The sequence below is a fragment of the Geotrypetes seraphini genome, chromosome 6, assembly GCF_902459505.1.
Source record: "Geotrypetes seraphini chromosome 6, aGeoSer1.1, whole genome shotgun sequence".
Taxonomy (NCBI): domain Eukaryota; kingdom Metazoa; phylum Chordata; class Amphibia; order Gymnophiona; family Dermophiidae; genus Geotrypetes; species Geotrypetes seraphini.
Window position 1 is genome coordinate 5,207,460 of NC_047089.1, and position 8,131 is coordinate 5,215,590.

Here is an 8,131-nt window from a genome sequence, read left to right on the forward strand (position 1 = left end):
GCTTCGTCCAGGAAATGAAAAGCAAGAATTGAGTTCCTGTTTCACATTGCTGTTTGCGTGACGGTGAAAATAAGGAGTGACAGTCTGGAACTGGGTCTTTGTGTCGTCGAGAGACTCCCGGGGCTGCCGCCCGGTTCCTCTGCAGCAAGCAAAGATCTCAGGAATAGGGCAGAGGTTTTGGAAAAGTGGAATCAAAGGAGGCGCAATTCTGTGCACGAAATTTACTAATTCTGAAAGTTTGTTTGACAACATTTAAACAATATTTTTGCTCATTCTTATCCAGAATTTCAGCACAATCCAGTATTTTCATTAACCCCCCCCTCCCCCCTCTTATCAAGGTGCACTAGAGGTTTTAGCGCAGGCCAGCGAGGTAAGACTAATTAGGAATTTTATGAGCATTGGACTCTTCCGGAGTCTGTCGTAGGGGAAAACACCCTCCAGGGATTCAAGACAAAGTTAGACAAGTTCCTGCTGAACCAGAACGTATGCAAGTAGGGCTAGTCTCAGGCCACTGGTCTTTGACCTAAGGGCCGCCAAGTGAGCGCACGATGGACCGCAGGTCTGACCCAGCAGCGGCAATTCTTATGTTCTTAGCATGCGCTAAAATAAGAACATCAGAATTGCCGCTGCTGAGTCAGACCAGTGGTCCATCGTGCTCAGCAGTCCATTCACGGGGTGGCCCCCAGGTCAAAGCCCAGTGCTCTAAACGAGTCCAACCTCACCTGCGTACGTTCTGGTTCAGCAGGAACTTGTCTAACTTTGTCTTGAATCCCTGGAGGGTGTTTTCCCCTATAACAGCCTCCGGAAGAGCGTTCCAGTTCTCCACCACTCTCTGGGTGAAGAACTTTCTTGCGTTTGTACAGAATCTATCCCCTTTGAACTTTAGAGAGTTCCCTCTCGTTCTCTCTACCTTTATCTACTAAGTCTATTCTCTTCATTATCTTGAACGTTTCGATCATGTCCCCTCTCAATCTCCTCTGTTCGAGAGAGAAGAGGCCCAGTTTCTCTAATCTCTCACAGCTTGATAAAAGGGTCCCTAAATTATACTAGAGCAGGACTGCCCAAGTCCGGTCCTCGAGATCTACTGGCAGGCCAGGTTTTCAGGATCTCCGCAATGAATATGCATGAGAGAGATTTGCCTGCACTGCCTTCTTGGTATGCAAATCTCTCTCATGCATGTTCATTGTGAAGATCCTGAAAACCTGGTCTGCCAGTAGATCTCAAGGACCGGACTTGGGCAGCCCTGCTCTAGAGAAAAGCAAAGACCTTTCAGGATTTCCTCACTTAGAGCCCCCCACCTGTTTCTCCAGCCCCCGATGTTGCTTCCCTCACAATCTCTATCTTCCAACCAGTGACATGGCGAGAGGGAGCGGTGCCCCTCCCCCGCCCTCTTCCCCTCCCCCATACCGTTTTAATTTCAGTGTGAGCAGCCACCAACTTGCTGCCCGCGGTGGTTTCAGCGCTTTCTCTGATGCCACTTCCTAGGCGCGGGTCCCGGAAGTGAGACAGAGCGCCAAAGCCAATGCAGGCAGCAAGTTGGTGGCTGTTCGTGCTGAATTTAAAAAGGTATGGGGGAAGGGGCTTGTGCGTGGCAGAGTGAGGAGTGGGAAGGGGGGAGAGGAGGAGGAGGGGTGCCCGTGCCCCAAGCAAGATGGTACTCGGGGTGGATCGTCCTTCCCCCCTTACTATGCTACTGCTCTCAACTCCTTCTCCTACCCCTACCTCCTCCAGCTGGCCGCTGTAATTTAACCTTCAGCCAGCCGGCGGCAGCAACAGCGAGGTGTACCTGCTACCACCGGCCTGCCCTGGAATTGTCCTCTCTGCAGCGACTTCCTGTTTATGCATAGGCGGAACTTGCAGCGAGGCACTTCCAGGGCAGGCCGATGGCAGCAGGTACACCTTGCTGTTGCTGCCGCCGGCTGCCTAAAGATTAAATTATAGCGGCCGGCCAGTGGAGGAGGCAGAAGAGGGAGTCAGGAGAGAGATCGTGAGGGAAGCAGCATCGGAGGTCAGAAAAGGGAGGGGGCTGGAGAAACAGCATAGAGGGAGGGAGGGAGAGAGGGGCTGAATAAATAGCATGGATGGAGGGAGGGAGAGGGGCTGAAGAAAAAGCAGGGAGGGAGGGAGACTGGAGAAACAGCACAAAGGGAGGGAGAGAGGGGCTGAAGAAATATTATGGAGGGAGGGATGGAGAGGGGCTGAAGAAAAAGCAGGGAGGGAGGGAGGAAGGGCTGAAGAAATAGCATGGAGGTAGGGAGGGATGGCTAGAGAAGCATTATGATAAGCAGAGAATGCAGGAGAAAGATCATCTAATCTAATCTTCAGTTTATATACCGGGTCATCTTCCGAAGGAGCTCGATTCGGTTCACAAATGATTAAGATCAGAGTGACATAAAATGAAAATGCTATTAATACATCATTTCAAAAAAGAACACTGATAATTAAGATTAAAGTATAAAATTAAATAAAGAATAAAATATACTATTACTGCGGCACTTCAATAGGTAAGCCTTTAAGATATGGAGTAGGGTAGAGTTAGATGGGAAGGGAAACACAGAGACATGATGGCAGATAAAGGCCAAATGGCCCATCCAGTCTGCCCAGCCGCAGTAAACATGATCTCTTCCTCTCTCCTGCCTAACACAGGCTTTCTTGAATTCAGATACAGTCTGTTTCCACCACCTCTACCGGAGACTGTTCCACGCATCTATCACCTTTTCTGTAAAAAAGAGAGAAACGGCAGGAAAGGAGGTTGGAAGAAGATAGAGGGAGATAGAGAAGCACCCTGTGGGGGAGGAGAGGAAGGAAGAGAGAGAGAAGCACTAAAAGGGTACTGATGGGAAGGGGGACCAAGAAAATGGGTAGAGTGTGGACGGGGCTGTGGGAGGAGTGTGGGTGGGGCCATGGGTCCTCTTTTTTTGCATTCACAAATATGGTAACCCTACTTTTACAAAGCTAGGAGTTGAATAGGCAGCATCATCGCTACTGCGGCTTCGTAAAAGGGACCTTTAATGATGTTCTTCAAACAGAGAGTTTCAACTTGAACAGTCCATCGTCCATTGGCAGCCTGAATTAATCGCTGGCAAAAAATTAAAACACACGTTCACAGACCTAAGGAGGGTGGCTGGAGAAGTTGCTACACAGGACAAGGGAGGACTCCTGGACTTTCAACACCGGAGGCCCCCCCCCTCCCGTCACCTTTAGCAAGCACCATCTCCCCATCCCTGGGCACATGCAACTCGGCAGCTGGGCTCTCTTTCTACCATCCTGTTTTCTGAATCCTCTCAGACTCCACGCTTGCCCCCTGTAACTTTATTTTTAAGAGATGGAGCACCTTGGTGAAGTCAAGAGTCTGGTCACCCACTGCAACCAGCCCTGCCATTTTGGGTGGACCCTTCTCAACTTCCAGCACCTTCCTGCTGTCAATTGGTCCTTCCTCCTTTAAGTGCCGACTCCAGCATGGTCTCCCTCCTCCCCACTCCCTCTCTTCCCCTTTCACTGCGCCCAGCAGCAAACCCTTTTGCTATCTCTTCCGTCTCTCCTCCAGTTACTCCCCCTGTCTTTCTCTTCCAAGACCACTTGGTGCACCCATATCTTTTCTACGTGAACAGAACAGAGGTGCCCCTTCCTTTCCTATTCTTACCCTCGCCTCCACCATCCCTCCTTTTCTCGCTTCTCCCCTGGTACCCAACATTCCCTCTCCATTCATTCACTCATTTGCCTCCTTGTTCTTCTCTTCAAGACCCAGCTTCCTTCTCTGTTCCCTGGGGCTCTCAGAAATCATCAGAGGTGACCAGTGGAGTGCCACAGGACTCGGTCCAGGGTCCACTCCTTTTCAACATATTCATAGGGGATCTGACTCAAGGGCTTCAAGGTAAAATAACACTATTCGCCGATGACGCCAAACTATGTAATATAGTAAGTGAATGCAGTTTACAGAATTATATGGCGCAGGACCTGCTTACATTGGAAAGTTGGTCCTCAACCTGGCAGCTAGGCTTCAATGCTAAGAAATGTAAGGTCATGCACCTCGGAAGTGGAAATCCATGCAGGACGTACTTCTTGAACGGAGAAACTTTAACTAGGACTTCAGCAGAACGAGATTTAGGAGTAATCATCAGTGCAGACATGAAAACTGCCAATCAAATGGAGAAGGCTTCATCTAAGGCAAGGCAGATATTGGGTTGTATCAATAGAAGTTTCGTCAGCCGAAAGCCTGAAGTCTTAATGCCGTTGTACAGGGCCATGGTGAGACCTCATCTGGAGTACTGTGTGCAATTCTGGAGGCCACATTACAGTAAAGATGTGCGCAGAGTTGAATCGGTTCAGCGGATGGCCACCAGGATGATCTCGGGGCTCAAGGGTCTCTTGTACGAAGAGAGACTGAACAAATTGCAGCTCTACACTCTCGAGGAACGTAGGGAGAGGGGAGACATGATCGAAACATTTAAGTACCTCACGGGACGTGTCGAAGTGGAAGATGATATTTTCTTTCTCAAGGGACCCTCGGCCACAAGAGGGCACCCGCTCAAACTCAGGGGCGGAAAATTTAATGGCGACACCAGAAAGTATTTCTTCACAGAGAGTGGTTGATCATTGGAACAAGCTTCCAGTGCAGGTGATCGAGGCAGACAGCGTGCCAGACTTTAAGAATAAATGGGATACCCATGTGGGATCCCTACGAGGGTCAAGATAAGAAAATTGGGTCATTAGAGCATAGACAGGGGGTGGGTAAGCAGAGTGGGCAGACTTGATGGGCTGTAGCCCTTTTCTGCCGTCATCTTCTATGTTTCTATGATTGCATTAGATGAAAATCAGCTTCCACTTCACAGGAGTTTCTCCAGTTTTGATCGATGAAGTGGTGAGGATGTTTAAGGAGTATGGTGGGTCTGGAATATCTGGATGAGAAGCAATGATATGAACACCCCTGACGCAGCGATTTGATGTGAACATAAGAACATAAGAAACGCCTTCACCGGATCAGACCGAGGTCCATCTAGTCCGGCGATCCGCACACGCGGCGGCCCATTTAGGTACTCCTTTATGGAGACCCGGATTTACCATATCCCTCAATATGATATGCAAGAAGGTATGCATCCAACTTGCGCTTGAATCCCAGTACAGTAGTCTCCTCCACAACCTCCTCTGGGAGTGCATTCCAAGCATCCACCACGCGCTCTGTGAAAGAAAACTTCCTGACATTTGTCCTGAACCTGCTGCCACTCAGTTTCAGGCTATGACCTCTTGTCCGTGTCACAGCTGAAAATGTCAGTAATGCTGCTTCCTGGTCTATTATATCAAATCCTTTTAATATTTTGAAAGTCTCAATCAAATCGCCTCTGCACTTTCTCCAGCAGAGTTATATCCTTTTTTAGGTATGGAGACCAGTGTTGGACACAGTATTCTAAGTGCGGTCTGATCATTGTTCTATAAAGTGGCATTATGACATCTTCCGATCTACTCGCAATCCCTGTTGGGTGTAAGGACTGCCTGGCCTGGATTTGGAGGCCATTAGCAGCTAAGTTATTTTTTCTTGCTTTTACTGTGGATGTTATGAGCTGGACTATACTGCCTTTTGTTACATTCACCCACTGACTTTCATCTGTATTAGACGTGCCTTTTGATACCACCTGGCAGGCTACTTTAGTTGCCTTGTTTTCTTGGACTATTTTTCAGCATTTACACATAAACAGCTTTTGTAGGAGTGGAGTTTTTTTGGCCAGATGAAGCTGAACTGAGGCCTTTTTCTCCACTTCTTTTCTTTTTCCTTTTTCCCTTTCTCTTTGGGGAGTGTGAATGTTGTGGGTTGTAAGTAAGGCCTTGTAGTGTTGCTGGGTGTGTGTATCGTTTGTCCGTGTGGGGCTTGTTTTTGAGTGAATAAGGGATATATTCGGGCCCTAATCCTTGAGTATTTATTCCTATCTAGTCTGCCCATCCATACCACAGCTAGAGGTTGATACCCTCTTAAGCCCAGATCAGCAGAGTCCTCCTCCAATGCTAGTGTTCACAGGTGGGGGCCCTCTACTACTACTACAGAAGAGTTCTGGAGAAGGACCTCCCCAGTGACCAGAGAGATGCTGATTTCAGAGGTGCTTGCCACCGTTACAGGAGGAACTAGGTCTTGGAGAGTTGTTGGCCGAAGGTGAAGGTTACATTACATTACATTACATTAGAGATTTCTATTCTGCCATTATCTTGCGGTTCAAGACGGGTTACAAAAGAGATTAAAAAACGGAGGGTTACAATGGAAGAACATTTGTCCTTTCTAGAGAGGTAAAGAGTACGTTATATAGTTTCAGTGTGGCGAGAAGAGGGAGGGGGGAAGTATGGTAATTTGAAGATAAGGCTGTTTCAGGAATTTCTTGAAGAGTATAGTTTTTATTTCTTTTCTGAACGTCTTGTAGCCTGGTGTCGTTATCAGTAGATTGGAGATTTGGTTATCTAGTTTAGCTGCTTGAGTGGCCAGGAGGCCGTCGTATAGTTTTTTCCGTTGTACTTCTTTGATCGAGGGGTGTGTGAATGGGGTATGTGTTTTTCTGTGTCTGATTGAGGTGGATTGGATGAGGCGGTTGTTCAGGTAGGTTGGACTGTCTCCGTTTAAGGCTTTAATTCTTTCTTGGATTGGTAGCCAATGTGAGTTGATGTATGCTTCTGTAATATGGTCGTGTTTCCTCAATGAGTAGATGAGTCTCAGAGCTGTATTTTGGATTGTTTGTAGTTGTTTAGTCATTGTAGCAGGGCAGGGGAGGTAGAGGATGTTGCAGTAATCTAGTAGATTTAGGATTAGGGATTGTACTATAAGCTGGAATTGTGTTTTTTCGAAGAATTTCCTGACTTGTCTTAGGTTTCTCATCACTGCAAAGGATTTCTGTATTGTTTTATTTATTTGTGGTTGCATGGTGCAGTATCGGTCTATAGTCATTCCTAGTAGTTTTATGGTAGTTTGAATGGGATAGTTGATTGTGTTAATTTCTATATTGGTTATGGTTGGGACTTTGTCGTTTTCGAGGAGGATAAATTTAGTTTTGTCTGTGTTGAGTTTCAGTTTGTGATCTTTCATCCAGGTTGCTACTGTTTCTAGTGTTCGGTGTAGTATGTTTGTCATGGCGGTCTTTGGTTGATCAAAAGGTATGAGAATGGTAATGTCATCTGCATAACTGTAGGTGATGATGCCTAGATTATCTAGGTATGTTCCGAGAGTAGGGGCTAGTGGGGATCCTTGTGGTACGCCGCAAGGGTTGGACCAAGGTTCAGATTTTTCTTTATCTGATTTTACTCTGTATGTTCTGGATTTTAGGAAGCCTTCATACCAAGAGTATACTTTATCTGAGATGCCTATTGCATCCAAGATTTGCAATAGGATGTTATGGTCTACCAGGTCAAATGCTGCGGTAAGGTCTAGTTGTATGAGAAGCATTCTTTTTTTCCTTTGCTGAGGTGTTGTCTGGCTGTGTCAATGAGGGAGCCTAGTAATGTCTCTGTGCTGAAGTTGGATCTGAAGCCAGATTGCGTGGGGTGAAGTATATTATGGTCATCTAGATAGTTGGTGAGGTGTTTGGCTACTAGTCCTTCTGTCAGTTTGACATATAGAGGTATTGAGGCAATGGGTCTGTAGTTGGATGGTTGGTCTGTTGGTCCTTTTGGATCTTTTTGGATTGGGGTGATGATGATTTCGCTGAGGTCAGTTGGGAAAAGGCAGTCAGTGAGCATGGTTTGTATCCATTGCAGAAGTAGAGTATGGAATTTTGTGCTGGAGGTTGTAAGGAGATATGATGGGCAGTGGTTAAGGTCACAGGATGCGTGGCTGTACTTTTTGTAGAGTTTATTGAATTCAGACCATTGTATGTTGGAGAATTGAGACCATGTTCTGTCAGCTGCAGTTGATTCTTTATCTGTGGGAAGAATTGTGAGTTCGTTTAGGTGGGATGGGGGACAATTGAGGGTGGCTCTGGCATTTGTAATTTTGTTCTTGAAGTGTTCTGCTAAGAGGGTGGTTGAGGGGGGTGGGGTATGGTTAGTGGTCATGTAGGGTTTGGTGTCTGTTAGGTCTTTTAAGGTTCAATTACAAAGTCTCCATTTCCTCAGAAACCTTCCACAATCACCACAGAATCACTCTGGAACATCATGGGAC